This window comes from Orcinus orca, chromosome 8 (assembly GCF_937001465.1).
Source record: "Orcinus orca chromosome 8, mOrcOrc1.1, whole genome shotgun sequence".
NCBI lineage: Eukaryota > Metazoa > Chordata > Mammalia > Artiodactyla > Delphinidae > Orcinus > Orcinus orca.
Genome location: NC_064566.1, coordinates 46755178 through 46774400, shown reverse-complemented (window position 1 = coordinate 46774400; position 19223 = coordinate 46755178). Strand labels below are relative to the sequence as shown.

Here is a 19223-nt window from a genome sequence, read left to right as displayed (position 1 = left end):
AAAAGCTATATAAAGAAAAGAACTTTCCATTTGCTTGCCCTTGTACGGCAAGTGGAGGTACTCTTCCTAAGCATCACCTTCAAGCAACTTCAGATGAAAAAAGTGAGAGAACTTAGGAAATACTTTTACAGTTGACCATAGATAGACCCTGGCTAGACCATAAGAAAAGAGGGCTTTATTAAAAGCATTCTTAGCTGATGGTCCTTTCACCATTTACCAGTCACTTAGGTCAAAAAACAAAAGATAAATGCTATTCCCCAGGTCTAACGCCACCATCAACATGGAGGAAATGATGAAAGCCCTAGATTACAGGGGAAATTCAGCAACGGGTGCCTTTGGGAGAAGAAAGCTGACATTCTGTCCTCATCCCTTCAAAAACATATCCCAAGCAGAAAGAGATCTAGGATCAAAGCTATCTTTAAAGGACTAAAAGGTCTCAGAAGCACTGCTGCCTGCAGGTGTAAAAATAAAGTGACAAAAGTATACTGACAGACCAAATTAGTGATCCCTAAACTTCCTTTTGGGTTGGCCCACTGCTCTTCTTATTAAGACTCTAGAAAGTCCTTGAGAGGGCACCTCCAGGAGTGTCATTTGTGAAAAACCAAGGCAACAGAAAGAACACCTAGTAAGATAATTAGTGGATTTTAGGAGCGGGAAAAAACCAACAAAGTAGTGAGAAGTACAAAGGATAGATTCTCCACCATCTAATCACTGCCACATAAAGAATATAGGTTTTACTGTGATTTACAGGCAAAGGTTAAAACACTTCACATTTTTAACAAAAATATCCCCACCCCCATCTCCCTGGAAGTTATAACCCTCTACTTTTGTTGTAATTGGGGTTTACCTGTGGGGTTAATTTCCCACTGGAAGTAAGCCTATGAGCATCCCTACACTGCAGGCAGCATAAAACTGGGGCAGAAAAAAAAAATACCTTCTGCATCAGGAAGCAGAGTTTCATAGCTGGAGTCACAAAGCCCTGGGTTCAAATCCCAGTTCTACTATTTACAAGCTATATGTCTCCGGGCAGGTTACTGAAACTCTTTGAGCCTCAGCCATCTTGTTTGTATAATAAGATTATTATAAAGAGAACATGAGACATAAAGTGTCTTAGCACAGTATCTGACACACAATAGTACACAATAAGGGAAAGGTACTGTCAGAATTAGAAGTCATAAATCCTTACCTCCATGTTCTTTCGTTCTTCTCTGCTGCCTTTGAAGAAGTCTTTGGTCTCAGATGCAACTTGTCTACCTGGAACCCCAATATCCTGTCTGCTTCTGCCTATTTATCTCTACCTACAGGACTCTGTTGTCCCTCACTCTACCAACAATCCCTGGACTTAACTTATTACCTATCCAGACCTATAAACTCTGCTGGCTCACCCCTGCTGTGTATTCCCTCCCCGGCCTCCTCTTCTGCATGTTGCCTTTCATTTCCACTGTGACAAATCTGAAGTCAAGTCAGATTGTTTCCATTACTTTGAAGGCTGCCTGAAAGGCTTTATTTAACCTACAGTAGCCAGAACCATTAACTTACATATAACTAACATCATTGATCAACTGATAAATCACTCTGTACGCAGGACCACACTAAACTCCCAAAATAACTATATTTGATCCCTCCAAAATGAGACTCTCCCCTTTTACAACCACAGAAGTTGCCACAAAATGTTGCTTCTAAATGAAGACTCTTGGTTTCTGCATCTTAACTCAATACCTTAACTATTTTGAAAACTAGAAAGATGAGAAACAAAAGTCTCTAGGCTACTTTAAAAAAAAAATCTTAGACCTATATTGCTTTAAAATTACCAGAGAGTGTCTATTAGGGAACATTAAATAATTTCACTATCTCATTACTCTCAGGTTATAGTCTAAGTCCTTGATTGAATTAAATGAATCAAGAAAAGGAATTTGGAGTACTAGTAACCCAAGTTTGGTTTAATGTTTAATGTGTGGTTAGTTTAGAGGCAATAAAGAAAGGTCAAGGTCATTAGCCTTTTCTATGCTGGATATCATCTCACAGGACATCTTGATTAAATTCTGCAAATACAATCTATTGAGTCAATACTGGGTCTTGTAATAGTCATGTATGCTTTTACTACTGCAAAGATGACTCTTTGATTATATTTATAATTCAAAAATTACTCTATTGCCCAAGTCTCTTTCACAGCATAATTCTTTAACTTAGTATACTTGAAATTTTGTACTTCCAAGAACAGAAAGTACTGATAGATAATATACATAAAAAACTAGGTGATAGACTGCCCTCTAGTGGAAAGTAAAGAAATTACTGAAGATGCTTCTTTGACAGAGCTCTAATACAGAGTTACAGCTGTCTAACTTATGACATTATTTAAATGATGTTTAAAACACTGAATAAAATTTACTTGGGATTTATTAATCAATTCAAGCTATGCAGAATAGAACAGACTAAAAGCAGAGACTGGTTCATAGCTCATCTCTGTTACTTTCTAGCTGTGTAATGTTTGTCTCAGTTTCCTCACCTGTAAAATGGGAAAAATAATATTACCTACCTCGTAGGGCTGACATGAGGAGTAAAGGAGTCAACATATGAAAAGTATATAGAACATTGTGCTACAAAGTTAAGTGATATAAAATTATTGGTCATTATTATCTGTAGCTATTATAGGAGGGATTATGGCTGGAGGCAAATCATAATTTCAGAGGATATGAAGAAAAGTGAAAGAGTCCTGCTAGGAACACACTTCTTTAGGGATCAGGCTGTAACATACTAGTAGAGCATCAGCTCAGTTTGTCCTCCCATTTGCAGAAATGCATGAGCTATGCCTGTATATAACAGAACACGGGGGAACTCAGAAGCAAGTGAACTGTATGTGGATAACATTTTGTGGGAAATACGGGGAAGTTTTTTTGTTGTCCCAATGCAAACACGATGAAGAATACCACATACTCTTTTAAACCAAAAACACTTGCAGCTTCAGCCCACCTGGATCTTTCAGGCTTTAGACTCCTTTTTTTTTTTTTGCGGTACACAGGTCTCTCACTGTTGTGGCCTCTCCCGTTGCGGAGCACAGGCTCCAGACGCACAGGCTCAGCAGCCATGGCTCATGGGCCCAGCCACTCCGCGGCATGTGGGATCCTCCCGGACCGGGGCACGAACCCGCGTCCCCTGCATTGGCAGGTGGACTCTCAACCACTGCGCCACCAGGGAAGCCCTGGACTCCTTTTGTACCTAATGTCTACAGCATATACAATTAGTACCTTGCTGCACACTAATCATTAGTCTCAGATTCTCTGAATCACACATGTAGCACTTTTCTACAATCAATTTATTCACTGATTGGGCATATATTACAGAATTCTAACTTATAAAAATAATATTCTGCTGCATCTAGAACAACATATCTAATTAACGACTAAAATAAAGTTAATAATATAATTTCCACCTCTTTTTCCAAGGAAAGCCCAAATCAGTAATTATTTTCAGCTGAAAATAATGCCCATAAAATTGAAAAATGATCTATAATTTCCAGGTACTTCTTTACCACAAATAATTGTCATCCAGAGCAAAATGGCTTGTTTTTCTCATAAAACAATATGATCACTCTAATAAAATCAATATAGTTCTTAGTTATTTCCATCACTGTCCTGAGGTGCCCTAATTCATTTAATTCAAATTTTTTATTCTGTGAACACTCCAATTTGAAATTAAAAGTTGCAATTCAGTTATTCAATACAAACACGAACCCATTAAAATGACATAAAAGTTCCTCTAAGATCTTATTCATAACATTTCCATGTATTTACTGCAAGCGAGTAAAAAGGACCAATGTATGTAATTGGAGTAATAAACTGCAGATAATGTCTTATATATGTAAAACTGCAACTCAGAAATAATTACAAAAATGAATACTACAATATGGTTAGGTAAATTCTAGAAAACTTCACACCTACTGTAATATAATTCTCTCTGTAATTTAAAGTCACTAAGAAATGTAACACTATTAAAGCATATAGTATTTGAAGATAATTGCATAAAATAGGCTGTTTGAAGTTTTTGGAAAATTCAAGTCTATTTGGAAATATAAAAGCAATAAAGCTACTCCATTACAGTATTTGATATTTCACTAAGCACAGTGCCATAAAAATTGTGTCCCTGAATATGTCCCTGATACCTGTCTAGAATATATAATGTAGCAGAAGGAAGATCAATTCTGATACTACAGAGGAAAAAACTCATTCTCTTACATATCCTTTGTAGACATACTTAATCAATGATGTGCCTGCTGTGTTGTCTTATTTTTCTTGTACTAAGAAAAACACTTTTATTTCTTAAGACTGAAACAGTAACAATACAGTTCTACCAAAGATGCCAAAACACACAAGGCAACTATGTACCCAAAGACCTAAAGAAAAGTATTTATTAGTATAAGTTTCCTTTTTAGAAATTAAAAGATTTTAAAGTTCAAATAGAACAAAGCCCAGTTCTCCTAAAGAATATTTTCTAGAGAAGGCCCACAGGATGACTTCTAAGAAACATTACAAGGCATAGATTTACCAAGGTTTGTTCTGTGAGTCTCAGCCTTGGTGCACATTCTATAGAAATTGACAAACGGATTCCAGAATGTGTTTGTAAAGACAAAGGTCCCAGAAAAGTCAAAACAATCTTGAAAAAGAAAAAAGCTGGTTTCAAGACTTGATATAAAGCGACAGTAGTCAAGACACTGTGGTATTGGGGTAAGGATAGACAAACTGATGGAACAGAACAGAGGTCAACTAATTTTCAACGAGGGTGGCAAAGTAACTCAATGAATTAGAAAAATATTTTCAACAAATGGTGCTGAAACAACTGCATATCCATATGGAAAAAAAATTTTAACTTCAATTCCTATCTTCCACAACATACAAACATTAACTTGAAATGGATGATATGCATAAATGCGAAAGTTGAAACTAAAAAGCTTTTAGAAGAAAATAAAGAATGTTTTCATGACTTTCAGATAAGTTAAAGATTTCTTAGAAAGAATATAGAAAACATTAATAATAAAAGAAAAATTGATAAGTTAGACTTCATCAAAATTAAAAACTTCTGCTCCTCAAAAAACACCAATAAGAAAATGAACACGCAAGCCACGGACTGGGAGAAAATATTTATAATACATATATTTAACAAAGGACTTATATCCAGAATTATAAAGAGCTCCTACAACTCAATTATAAAAAACATAAATAACCCATCACAAAAATGGTCAAAAAACCAATACCTTACAAAGGATATATGAATGGCCAATAAGCATATGAAAAAATTCACAAAATCATAAGTCATTAGATGGATGAAAGTGAAAACCACAATGAGATATTCCTACACACCCTTCAGAAAAGTTAAAATTAAAAAGACTAACAAAGCCAAATACTGGGGAGGATGTGGAACAACAATAACCTTCTCATGCTGCTGCTGAGAATATAAAATGGTACAATCACTTTAGGAAACAGTTTGACACTTTCTTATAAAGTTAAACATACATCTATCCTATGAACAAGAAATTCAATTTGGTACATCCTAGGTATACACCAAAGAAAAATAAAAACATATGTCCACAAAAAGCCTTATACAAATATGTCTTCAGCAGTTTTATTTGTGATGGCCAAAGACTGCACACACCCAAATGTCCACCAACAGGTGAATGGGTAAATAGATTGTGGTACATCCATACAATGGAATACTGCCCAGCAATAAGAAGGAATAAATGATTGATACAGTCAACAATATGGATGAATATCAAAGTAAATACACTGAGCAAAAGAAGGCAGACCCAAAAAAAGCATACTATATGATTCCAATTACAAAAAGTTCTAGAAGATGCAAATTAATCTTTAGTGACAAAAAAAATGATCAGGGGTTGCCTAGAAATGGGGATTTGGCATAGAGAGGCAGGAAGAAGGTGTTAAAAGGGGCATGAGGGAACTTTTGAGAGTGATGGATATGTTTATTATCTTGATTGTGGTGATGGTTTCACAGGTGTGCACATATATCAAAATTAATCAAATTGTACACTTTAAGCACATACAATTTATTGTATGTCACTTATATATCAATAAAGCTGTTAAAAATACACACACACATATGCACACACTGGAGATTTCTACTTCCAGTCAAGATGGAATAAGAGGTGACATATTTACCCTTTTGCCTTAAACTGCTAGAAAACTGGACAAAATATGTGATACAACAGTTTTCAGATATCACACAACAGACAACACAGGGTTGTGTTAGCTGGGAGAAAGAAAACAAACACAGTGAGTTCTACAATTGTACCAACTTACTGCCTAGAAGCAGTTTCCAGAATGCAGTACAAGGAGGAGGAACCTCCACTGCCCCCCAACCAAAAAAAAAAAAAAGGCCCAGCACTCCAACTTAGTTGTAGGAGGAAACTCACAAAAAGAGAGCTCCAGAGATTTACAGAAAGGTACATGTGAGTCTCTGGCTAAGAGCTGACATGCACATGTATGAGACCCAAACTACCCAATATAGATAAAGATGGAAGACTTTATGCTATGTGAAATAAACCAGCTACAAAAGGACAAACATTGTATGATTCTACTTACATGAAATACCTAGAACAGGCAAATTCATAGAGACAGAAAGTAGATTAGAGGTTAGCAGAGACTGGGGGAGGAGAAAATGGGAAGTTATTGCTTAGTAGTTACAGAGTTTCTTTGGGGTGATAAAGTTTTGGAACCACATGGCAGCGACAGTCGCACAATATTATAAATATAATTAATGCCATTTAATTGTATGCTTAAAATGACAACTTTTATGTCATATGTATTTTACCACAATAAAAAATTAATTTTTTAGGACTTCCCTGGTGGCGCAGTGGTTGAGAGTCCGCCTGCCGATGCAGGGGACACGGGTTCGTGCCCCGTTCCGGGAGGATCCCACATGTCGCAGAGCGGCTGGGCCCGTGAGCCGTGGCCGCTGAGCCTGCGCGTCCGGAGCCTGTGCTCCGCAACGGGAAAGGCCACGGAAGTGAGAGGCCCACGTTCCGCAAAAGAAAAAAAAAATAATTTTTAAAAAACCCTACCCAAGGCTGAGGCAGTGGCTGGGGTTGGGGGATGGAGGGGAGAGGCAGCCTTGAGAAGAAAAAGCAGAACAACTCCCAGAGCTCATACGGGATTGGGAGCAGTTCCCGTCCACCCCAGCCAGAATGGAGAGACCTCAAAATACACAGAGCAGCAAAGAGAATTCTCAGAAGGGGCTCATCTTAGTAATAGAGACCAATCAGCCCTACACTAAAGGCTGCTCTGGACTTCCCTAATTAAGCTTAAACGCAAGTCTCAAAAGGCTTCAGCTGACTCCAAGCAACTTAACTGCATACCAGAACAAAATCCAACACTGTGCAAGGAAGTCAACTAAATCCGTCAACCAACAGCATGAAAGTCACAATGTCTGCCATCCAATTAAAAACTGGCAGGCATGCAAAGATTCAGGAAAATGTGGCCCCAAAATGCAGAGATCATAGAACTAGCAGACAAGAATGTTAAAACAACTGTTATAAATATGCTGCACATGTTTAAAAGGATAGAGAAATACATGAACATGACTAAGAGAGAAATGGAAGATACTGTTTAAATGATCCAGATGGAATCTCTACAGATACAAAAATACAAGAAATGAAAAATAGGGTGGATAAGATTAACAGCAGATTAGATACTTACAAAGGAAAAATCAGTTAATTTGAAGACACAGAAAAAGGAACTACCCAAAACGAAGCACAGAGAGGGAAAAAAAAGGCCACAAAAAAACACAGCTTCAGTGATCTGGGGGACAATATCAAGCATCTAGTATACATATAAATGGAGTATCAAAAGGAGAAAAAGGAGGGCAGAAAAATAAATAATTGCTGAAATGTTTCCAAACATGATGAAAACTATACACCACAGAACCAAGAAATTCAACAAACTCCAAACTGAATGCCAGCTTTTTCAAAATAAAACATATAAAAAGAAAAAACTGATATATTAACTTCACCAAAATTTTTAAAATTTTGCTCTGTGAAAGACCCTGTTAAGGATTAAAAAGACAAATTACAGACTAGGAGAAACTATTTTTGCAAATCACATATCTGACAAGCACTTGTGTTTAGAATACATAAGAGCTCTCAAAACTCAACATTAAAAAAAATCCAACTAGAAAATAGGAAAAACACGAGTAGATATTTCACCAAAGAAGGTACACAAATGGCAAATAAGAAGATGAAAAGATGATCAACATTATCAGCCGTTAGGGAAATACAAATTAAAATCATGAGATATCACCAATCAGAATGGCTAAAATAAAAAACAGTGACAATACCAAATGCTGACAAGAATGTGGAAAAATTAGACCACTCATACAGTGCTGGCTACTAATATAGCCACTCTGGAATATAGCTTGGCAGTTTTTTTAAAAACTAAAAATGGACTTACCATACAACACAGCAATTGAACTCTTGGGCATTTATCCCAAAGAAATGATAAATTATGTTCACATAGAAACTTGTACATGAATGTTCATAGCAGCTTTATTAGTACCAGTCAAAAACTGGAAACCACCAATGCCCTTCAATGGGTGAACCATTAAACATCCATACCAGGGAATACAACTCAGCAATAAAAAGGAAACAAACCTCAAGGGAATTATGCTGAGTGAAAAAAGCCAATCTCAAAATGTAACAATACTTTATGATTCTATGTTTATAACATTCTTGAAATAACAAAATTATAGAACAAATTAGTGGTTGTCAGGGGTTACAGAGCGGGAGAGGTGGGTATGGCTATAAAGGAGTAGCACAAGGGACCCTTACGGTGGTGGTATAGTTCAGTATCTCGACTGTAGTGATGGTTACACAAAACTACCCATGTGACAAAAATGTCTACAGAACCATACACCCACACACCCCCCCAATAATTGTAAAGAAATTTCCTGGTATTGATACTACACTACAGTTATAAGATGTTAATATTGGAGGAGGATGGGTAAAAAGTGCATAGGAACTCCCTGGACATTTCTTTGCAACTACCTATAAATCTATTATATGGGAGGGAGATATTACAGAGACTAACTCAATCCAAAGAGTGAGCCAATCAGTAACAAACCAACATTTGCAGATGGCGGAGAAAATGTCTGTAGGATGGTGTACCAGAGGGCAGCAGGCAGCAACCAGGCATGTGAGATAGAGAGGATGAAGAGAGAGCTCTGAGAGGAGGACTGAAGGGGAGCTAAAAACAAACAGCAGTAGCTTCCTAATCCTTCTCATTCTCTATCGGCATTTAACCAATGCCTGGCAAATTCACACTAGTGATCATAATTTGCATGGACAACAAAAGAACAGTCTATATTCTGAAGTGATCTCTCTCATTCAAAGCAAGAATTACAAGCAACAATCAAGAAAGTATGTTCCTAGGCTTTTAAGTTTTCTTCTTTTTTTTTTTAGTACTTTCCAAATTATTTGATGTCCATGAAACCAACTGATGTTACAAGAGGAAATAAACCTGGAATGCATTTTCCAATTATAGATAAAACTCTTATGATACATTACTATATGACTAAATGTATGCCACAGATTAGTGTTATTTCAACTGCTTGGTATGTGAATAAAACAGATATTAACTTTCTCATACTGAATAATAATAGCTAACATTTATTAAACATCTTTTATGTGACAGGAACTGGTCTAAATACTTTTGGAACACAGTCTCACTTAATTCTTATAACAATTCTATAAAATAAGCTCTAATGTTATTCCCATTTTACAGATTATGAAACCAAGATATAGAGAGGTTAGGTAATTTGCACAAAGCCACAGAGCTAATAAATGATAGAGACAGGCTTCAATCCCAGGAAATCTGCCGCCAGACCAAACTCTTAAGAGTAATTCGATAAAATGAAGCCAGTGCTAGATGTTCTAGAATTCTATCAATTCACAAAAGACTATTGGATGACTTTAAACAACCCTGAATAGGATTTGAAAGAACTGCTCTACCTCCCTTAGATTTAATGTTCCAAACAAATCATTGGTGACTAAATTATCATAAAATGATTCAAACATTTCAGCAATGTACACCTAAACTCAGGCAGAGTCAGGGCACCAGAACAAATTAAAATTTATCATCAAAGTAAAAAAACAAAACAAAACATGGGCTTAGAATATATGTTTTCAGACTCATGAAATGCATTTCATACCATAACAGCATTTTATGTACAGGTACCACTCTGGGCACTGGAAACATGAAGGGGAAAACACAAATAAGGTCCCTACTCTCATGGAGCTTATATTTTAAGAGGGTAAAAAGGGAGAGAAAGACAAATAAGTAAACAATAAAATGAAAATAAGAGGACAATGAGATCAAGAGTAACTTGGGGGCCACTTTGGTTTGAATAATCAAAATAGTCTCTCTGAAAAGGTGATAGTTAAGTGGAAAGCTGAATTAAAAGCATTTTTTAATGTGTCAACTACACAGATTTAGTAACTCAGCATTTTAGTATATGAAAACTATAATTTATGCCCAGGGAAAGTAATCTACCTAGAAAACATTAAAGTGATTATTTTCCTATCAAAGAGAACCTTAGAACATCTAACAACGTAGAAGCAAACATTAAGAATCCTTTGCCCTTTTTCTTGTAGCTGTTCTTATTTTCAGACATCATGCATATGTAGGGAGAAAAATAATAAGGGACTTGTATATAACATTCTTGAAGTGACAATATTATAGAGACTAGATTAGTGGTTGCCAGGGGTTGGGCGAGGAGAGAGGGAGGAGGTTGTGGCATGAGGGATCCTATCTCTCACACACACACACACACACACACACACACACACACACACACACACATACGTAAAACTGGTGACATCTGAACAAGGTACACAGATTGTATTTATGTCAATTTCCCAGTTGTAACATTGTACAATGATTATACAAGATGTTATCATTGGGCTTCCCTGGTGGCACAGAGGTTAACAATCTGCCTGCCAATGCAGGAGACACGGGTTTGAGCCCTGGTCCGGGAAAATCCCACATGCCGCAGAGCAACTAGGCGCCTGCGCCACAACTACTGAGCCTGTGCTCTAGAGCCCGCGAGCCACACCTACTGAGCCCGTGTGCCACAACTACTGAAGCCCGCACGCCTAGAGCCCATGCTCTGCAACAAAAGAAGCCATGGCAATGAGAAGCCAGTGCACCGCAACGAAGAATAGCCCCTGCTTGCCACAACTAGAGAAGGCCCGCACACAGCAACAAAGACCCGACGCAGCCAAAAACAAATTTTTTTAAAAATGTAATCATTGTGAGAAACTGGGTGACGACTCCAAAAGAATCTCTGTATTATTCATTACAGCTGCATATGACTCTACTGTTATCTCAAAATAAAAAGTTTTTTAAAAAATATAAGGTGAATGTCAGAAACATATTTAGGAAGCAACAGAATACTGCAAAGAAACAGCTTTCAACAAATTTCATGCACTAATCCATTGATCTAACTTAAGAACTAATCCTCACATCCATTCTCTACATCTGCCTTTCTATTCCTGCCCTGCAAACAGGTTCATCTGTACCATTTTTCTAGATTCCACATATATGTGTCCACCAAAAAGAGTAAATTAGACTTTGAGGCTTATAGACCAAAAGTTTAGAAAATATGCATTTTTTATATGAGGCATCTGTAATCTCAAATTGTGACCTAACTGTAAATGTACTTTAACCTTCATCATTTTCAAACCAGGACTCAGAAAATAAACTTATACAGTTAAAAGTAAGCAAGTCAAATGCACTAAGTAAATAGTGGCAACAAGAATTTCAAGTTTCCTGTATTTTGAAATTAAATAATGCTAATAATATATTTTTTGGAGGGAATACATTCTTGAAACTAGAAATTAAAGAGGATAATTTAATTTTAAAGTGAAAATGTTTTCCAATTTTCAAAAGTAAAAGCTATTATTCTACATTCTTTTTTTTTAACATCTTTATCGGAGTATAATTGCTTTACAGTGTTGTATTAGTTTCTGCTGTATAACAAAGTGAATCAGCTATAAGCATAAGTATATCCCCATATCCCCTCCCTCTTGAGTCAGCCTCCCACCCTCCTTATCCCACACCTCTAGTGGTTGCAAAGCACTGAGCTGATCTCCCTGTGCCATGCAGCTGCTTCCCACTAGCTAGCTATTTTACATTTGGTAGTGTATATATGTCAGTGCCACTCTCTCACTTCGTCCCAGCTTACCCTTCCCACGCCCCGTGTCCTCAAGTCCATTCTCTACATCTGTGTCTTTATTCCTGTCCTGCCCCTAGGTTCATCAGAACCTTTTTTTTTTTTTTTTTAGATTCCATGTATATGTGTTAGCATACGATATTTGCTTTTCTCTTTCTGATTTACTTCACTCTGTATGACAGACTCTAGGTCCATCCACCTCACTACAAATAACTCAATTTTGTTTCTTTTTATGGTTGAGTAATATGCCATTGTATATATGTGCCACATCTTCTTTATCCATTCATCTGTCAATGAACACTTAGGTTGCTTCCATGTCCTGGCTATTGTAAATAGTGCTGCAATGAACACTGTGGTACATGACTCTTTTTGAATTATGGTTTTCTCAGGGTATATGTCCAGTAGTGGAATTGCTGGGTTATATGGTAGTTCTATTTTCAGTTCTCTGAGGAACCTCCATACTGTTCTCCATAGTGGCTGTATCAATTTACATTCCCACAAACAGTGCAAGAGGGTTCCCTTTTCTCCACACCCTCTCCAGCATTTACTGTTTGCAGATTTTTTGATGATGGCCATTCTGACCGGTGTGAGGTGATATCTCATTGTAGATTTGATTTGCATTTCTCTAATGATTAGTGATGTTGAGCATCTTTTAATGTGTTTGTTGGCAATCTGTATATCTTCTTTGGAGAAATGTCTATTTCGGTCTTCTGCCCATTTTTGGATTGGGTAGTTTCTTTTTTGATACTGAGCTGCATGAGCTGCTTGTATATTTTGGAGATTAGTCCTTTGTCAGTTGATTCATTTGCAAATATTTCCTCCCAGTCTGAGGGTTGTCTCTTCGTCTTTTTTATGGTTTCCTTTGCTGTGCAAAAGCTTTTAAGTTTCATTAGGTCCCATTTGTTATTTTTGTTTTTATTTCCATTTGTCTAGGAGGTGGGTCAAAAAGGATCTTGCTGTGATTTATGTCATAGAGTGTTCTGCCTATATTTTCCTCTAGGAGTTTGATAGTGTCTGGCCTTACATTTAGGTCTTTAATCCATTTTGAGTTTATTTTTGTGTATGGTGTTAGGAAGTGTTCTAATTTCATTCTTTTACATGTAAGCTGTCCAGTTTTCCCAGCAACACTTATTGAAGAGGATGTCTTTTCTCCACTGTATACTCTTGCCTCCTTTATCAAAGATAAGGTGACCATATGTGCCTGGGTTTATCCCTGGGCTTTCTATCCTGTTCCATTGATCTATATTTCTGTTTTTGTGTCAGTACCATACTGTCTTGATTACTGTAGCTTTGTAGTATAGTCGGAAGTCCAGGAGCCTGATTCCTCCAGCTCCATTTTTCCTTCCCAAGATTGTTTCGGCTATTCAGGGTCTTTTGTGTTTCCATACAAATTGTGCAATTTTTTGTTCTACTTCTGTGAAAAATGCCATTGGTAGTTTGATAGGGATTGCATTGAATCTGTAGATAGCTTTGGGTAGTTTAGTCATTTTCACAATGTTGACTCTTCCAATCCAAGATCATAGTATATCTCTCCATCTGTTTGTATCATCTTTAATTTCTTTCATCAGTGTCTTATAGTTTTCTGCATTCAGGTCTTTTGTCTCCTTAGGTAGGTTTATTCCTAGGTATTTTATTCTTTTCGTTGCAATGGTAAATGGGAGTGTTTCCTTAATTTCCCTTTCAGATTTTTCTTCTTTAGTGCATAGGAATGCAAGAGATTTCTGTGCATTAATTTTGTATCCTGCTACTCTACCAAATTCATTGATTAGCTCTAGTAGTTTTCTGGTAGCATATTTAGGATTTCCTACGTATAGTATCATGTCATCTGCAGACAGTGACAGTTTTACTTCTTCTTTTCCTATTTGTATTCCTTTTATTTCTTTTTCTTCTCTGATTGCTGTGGCTAAAACTTCCAACACTATGTTGAATAATAGTGGTGAGAGTGGGCAACCTTGTCTTGTTGCTGGTCTAAGAAGAAATGGTTTCAGTTTTTCACCATTGAGAACGATGTTGGCTATGGGTGTGTCATATATGGCCTTTATTATGTTCAGGTAGGTTCCCTCTGTGCCTACTTTCTGGAAAGTTTTTATCATAAATGGGTGTTGAATTTTGTCAAAAGCTTTTTCTGCATCTATTGAGATAATCATATGGTTTTTATCCTTCAATTTGTTAATATGGTGTATCACATTGATTGATTTGTATACACTGAAGAATCCTTGCATTCCTGGGATAAACTCCACCTGGTCATGTGTATGATCCTTTTAACGTGCTGTTGGATTCTGTTTGCTAGTATTTTGTTGAGGATTTTCACATCTATGTTCATCAGAGATATTGGCCTATAGTTTTCGATTTTGTGACATCTTTGTCTAGTTTTGGTATCAGGGTGATGGTGGCCTTGTAGAATGAGATGGGGAATATTCCTCCCTCTGCTACATTTTGGAAGAGTTTGAGAACGATAGGTGTTAGCCCTTCTCTAAATGTTTGATAGAATTCGCCTGTGAAGCCATCTGGTCCTGGGCTTTTGTTGGAAGATTTTTTTTGTTTATTTTTGTTTTTGTTTTTTTTGCGGTACGTGGGCCTCTCACTGCTGTGGCCTCTCCCATTGCGGAGCACAGGCTCCGGACGCGCAGGCTCAGCGGCCATGGCTCACGGGCCCAGCTGCTCCGCGGCATGTGGGATCCTCCTGGACCGGGACACAAATCCGTGTCCCCTGCATTGGCAGGCAGACTCTCAACCACTGTGCCACCAGGGAAGCCCTTTTGGAAAATTTTTAATCACAGTTTCAATTTCAGTGCTTGTGATTGGTCTGTTTATATTTTCTATTTCTTCCTGGTTCAGTCTCGGAAGGTTGTGCTTTTCTAAGAATTTGTCCATCTCTTCCAGGTTGTCCATTTTATTGAAATATAGTTGCTTGTAGTAATCTCTCATGATCCTTTGTATTTCTGCAGTATCAGTTATTACTTTTCCTTTTTCATTTCTAATTCTGTTGATTTGATTCTTCTCCCTTTTTTTCTTAGTGAGTCTGGCTAATGGTTTATCAATTTCGTTTATCTTCTCAAAGAACCAGCTTTTAGTTTTATTGATCCTTGCTATTGTTTCCTTCATTCCTTTTTCATTTATTTCTGATATGATCTTTATGATTTTTTTCCTTCTGTTAACTTTGGGGATTTTTTGTTCTACTTTCTCTAATTGCTTTAGGTGTAAATTTGGGTTGTTTGAGATTTTTCTTGTTTCTTGAGGTATGATTGTTTTGCTATAAACTTCCCTCTTAGAACGGCTTTTGCTGCATCCCACAGATTTTGGGTCGTCGTGTTTTGTCATTTGTTTCTAGGTATTTTTTGATTTCCTCTTTGATTTCTTCAGTGATCTCTTGGTTATTTAGCAGTGCACTGTTTAGCCTCCACATGTTTGTTTTACAGATTTTTTCCTGTAATTGATACCTAGTCTCATAGCATTGTGGTCGGAAAAGATACTTGATACGATTTCAATTTTCTTAAATTTGCCAAGGCTTGATTTGTGACGCAAGATATGATCTATCCTGGAGAATGTTCCATGAGCACTTGAGAAGAAAGTGTATTCTGTTGTTTTTGGATGGAACATCCTATAAATATCAAGTCCATCTTGTTTAATGTGTCATTTAAAGCTTGTGTTTCCTTCTTTATTTTCATTTTGGATGATCTGTCCATTGGTGAAAGGGGGTGTTAAAGTCCCCTACTATTATTGTGTTACTGTCAACTTCCCCTTTTATGGCTGTTAGCATTTGCCTTATGTATTGAGGTGCTCCTATGTTGGGTGCATAAATATTTACAATTGTTACATCTTCTTCTTGGATTGACTCCTTGACCATTATGTAGTGTCCTTCTTTGTCTCTTGTAATAGTCTTTATTTTAAAGTCTATTTTATATGATATGAGAATTGCTACTCCAGCTTTCTTTTGATTTCCATTTGCATGGAATATGTTTTTCCATCTCCTCACTTTCAGTCTGTATGTGTCCCTAGGTCTGAAATGGGTCTCTTGTAGACAGCATATATATGGGTCTTGTTTTTGTATCCATTCAGCCAGTCTATGTCTTTCGGTTGGAGCATTTAATCCATTTACATGTAAGGTAATTACCAATATGTATATTCCTATTACCATTTTCTGAATTGTTTTGGGTTTGTTTTTGTAGGTCTTTTTCTTCTCTTGTGTTTTCTGCCTAGATAAGTTCCTTTAGCACTTGTTGTAAAGCTGGTTGGTGGTGCTGAATTCTCTTAGCTTTTGCTTGTCTGTAAAGATTTTAATTTCTCCATCGAATCTGAATGAGATCCTTGCTGCGTAATCTTGGTTGTAGGTTTATCCCTTTCATCACTTTAATATGTCCTGCCACTCCCTTCTGGCTTGCAGAGTTTCTGCTGAAAAATCAGCTGTTAACCTTATTGGGATTCCCTTGTATGTTATTTGTTGCTTTTCCCTTGCTGCTTTTAATATTTTTTCTTTGTATTTAATTTTTGATAGTTTGATTAATATGTGTCTCAGCATGTTTCTCTTTGGGTTTATCCTTTATGGTACTCTGTGCTTCCTGAACTTGATTGACTATTTCCTTTCCCATGTTAGGGAAGTTTTCAACTATAATCTCTTCAAATATTTTCTCAGAACCTTTCTTTTTCTATTCTTCTTCTGGGACCCCTACAGTTCGAATGTTGGTGTGTTTAATGTTGTCCCAGAGGTCTCTGAGACTGTCCCAATTCTTTTCATTCTTTTTTCTTTATTCTGCTCCCTGGTAGTTATTTGCACCATTTTATCTTCCAGCTCACTTATCCATTCTTCTGCCTCAGTTATTCTGTTATTGATTCCTTCTAGAGTATTTTTAATTTCAGTAATTGTGTTGTTCATCACTGTTTGTTTGCTCTTTGATTCTTCCAGCTCCTTGTTAAATATTTCTTGTATTTTCTCCATTCTGTTTCCAAGATTTTGGATCATCTTTACTATCGTTACTCTGAATTCTTTTTCAGGTAGGTTGCCTATTTCATCTTCATTTATTTGGTCTTGTAGGTTTTTACCTTGCTCCTTCAACTGTAACATATTTTTTTGTCATTTCTTTTTTTTTTTTTTTGATGGATGGTCCAGCCCTGGAGTTTGCATGCAGTTGGATAGAGCTGGGTCTTGGTGCTGAGATGAGGACCTCCAGGAGGCTCACTCCAACTGATATTCCCCGGGGTCTGAGGTTCTTTGTTAGTCCAGTGGTTTGGACTCAGAGCTCCCACCACAGGAGCACAGGTCCAACCTCTGGCCTGGGAACCAAGATCCCACATGTTTCATGGAGTGGTAAAAAAAAAAAAAAAGAAAGAAAGAAAAAAGGAGCAGTACAATATTAAAGAATAAAAAACAAAATAAAATTAGAAAGATAAAAAATTTATTAGGAAAAATAAAACTATAATTGAAACAACTGCAACAAGGTAAAATAAAACCATAGCAGAAAAAAGAAAAAAAGGGGGGGGAGGGGCAACAAGCCAAAAGGAGAGATCACTAACAAAGTATAAAGAATAAAATAAAATTAGATGGGTGCTTTGTGACCACCTAGAGGGGTGGGATAGGGAGGGTGGGAGGGAAACACAAGAGGGAGGAGACATGGGGATGTATGTATATGTATAGCTGATTCACTTTGTTATAAAGCAGAAACTAACACACCATTGTAAAGCAATTATACTCCAATACAGATGTTAAAAAATAAAATAAAATAAAATTAGAAAAATAAAAGATTTATTAGGAAAAATAAAAATATAAAAGGATCAACAACAATGAATCAATAACGTAAACCAGAACCCCAATCTAAAAGAGGAAAAAAGAAAAATAAAATAAAGCCTTGGCTATGGGGGCGGGGTTTAGGCTGGGGTGGAACTTAGGCAGGGGTGGGGTTAGGGGTGGGGTGGGACCTAGGCAGGTGGGGGCTGACGTTTGAGGGTGGGGTGGGGCCTAGCCCGGGCGACATTCAAGAGTGGGGCAGGACCTCTGCTTACAACCTGCCCGGAAGGGGAGAGGCAGTACTTGTTCCGGAGTTTAGAGGTAGGGCCCTGGGTGGGGGCGGGGCTTGGGCTCTGCACGCCAGGAGGGAGTCTCTGAGGACAGAGGATTAGGCCTGGGAGCCCAAGAGGCTCCCTGGTGCCTAAGTGGACGGGGAAAGCACTGGCCCGTTCCCTTCCATTCCTTCATGCCCCTGCCCGCCCCCCGCTGGACGGGTCTCACCCGTTGCCGCTGGACCCCAACCATGGGTGTGTCCCGCTGGGTGTAGGAACTCCTCCCCTCCCCCAGCCTCCCCTCAGGGGCGCCAGTCCCGTCCGCCTCCACTTCTCCCCCTTCACTCCCCCCACACCCCATGTCCTACGTGGTCACTGGGGGTTCCTCCCGTCCCCTTAGGTGTCTGTGGTCCCCCACTGGTGCCTGGTAGGTGCCCTAGTTGTGAGAAGACTCGAATTCCGCCTTTTAAAAAATTATTGGGAAAAAAACAGAAATTAAATAAGCCTAGAATCTCCTTTAAAAAAAAAAAAAGAATCCTACCACACCATTTTGGCAAATTTATGAGAAACAATCAAAGCAGAATGTACCATGCAGGATAACTTTAAATAACTAATCAACTATTTTTATATAATACAAATCACTATCATCCCTTACCACTCCTTGATTAACAATAAATGACCAAGAACAAAAGAACAGACTGCTGTAGCATCACCTGAAACTACTTAATCAGAGAGACTCAGAGAAGTATGATCCCACTGGTGGAATAATACTCAGATCCAACTCCTACTGTGCTACTGAACATTCAGTATTCCTGAGCAAGCTATTTAACCTCTGCACCTCAATCTTCTGAGCTGTAAAGTGAGAATCATCATAGCTGCCAATTATCATAAACAGGGATGCTGAAGCTTAATGTAAGATGCTGCATCTAAGCTACCACAAGCCAATAGATTCCAGCAGTTCTTGCTCAAGCAAAACTTCCAAAAGTGCCAAAGTGAAC

General features: G+C 37.6%; 1 protein-coding gene across 1 annotated transcript in view; it reads right to left on the bottom strand.

The window, feature by feature from the left end:
* STK33 (serine/threonine kinase 33) overlaps positions 1–19223 on the bottom strand; it is a 178240-nt gene that overhangs the window by 132129 nt on the left and 26888 nt on the right. The window contains exon 2 of the mRNA XM_033404568.2: positions 18594–18688. The gene's annotated coding sequence lies outside the window, so the exon portion shown is untranslated. The remainder of the gene's footprint in view (positions 1–18593; positions 18689–19223) is intronic.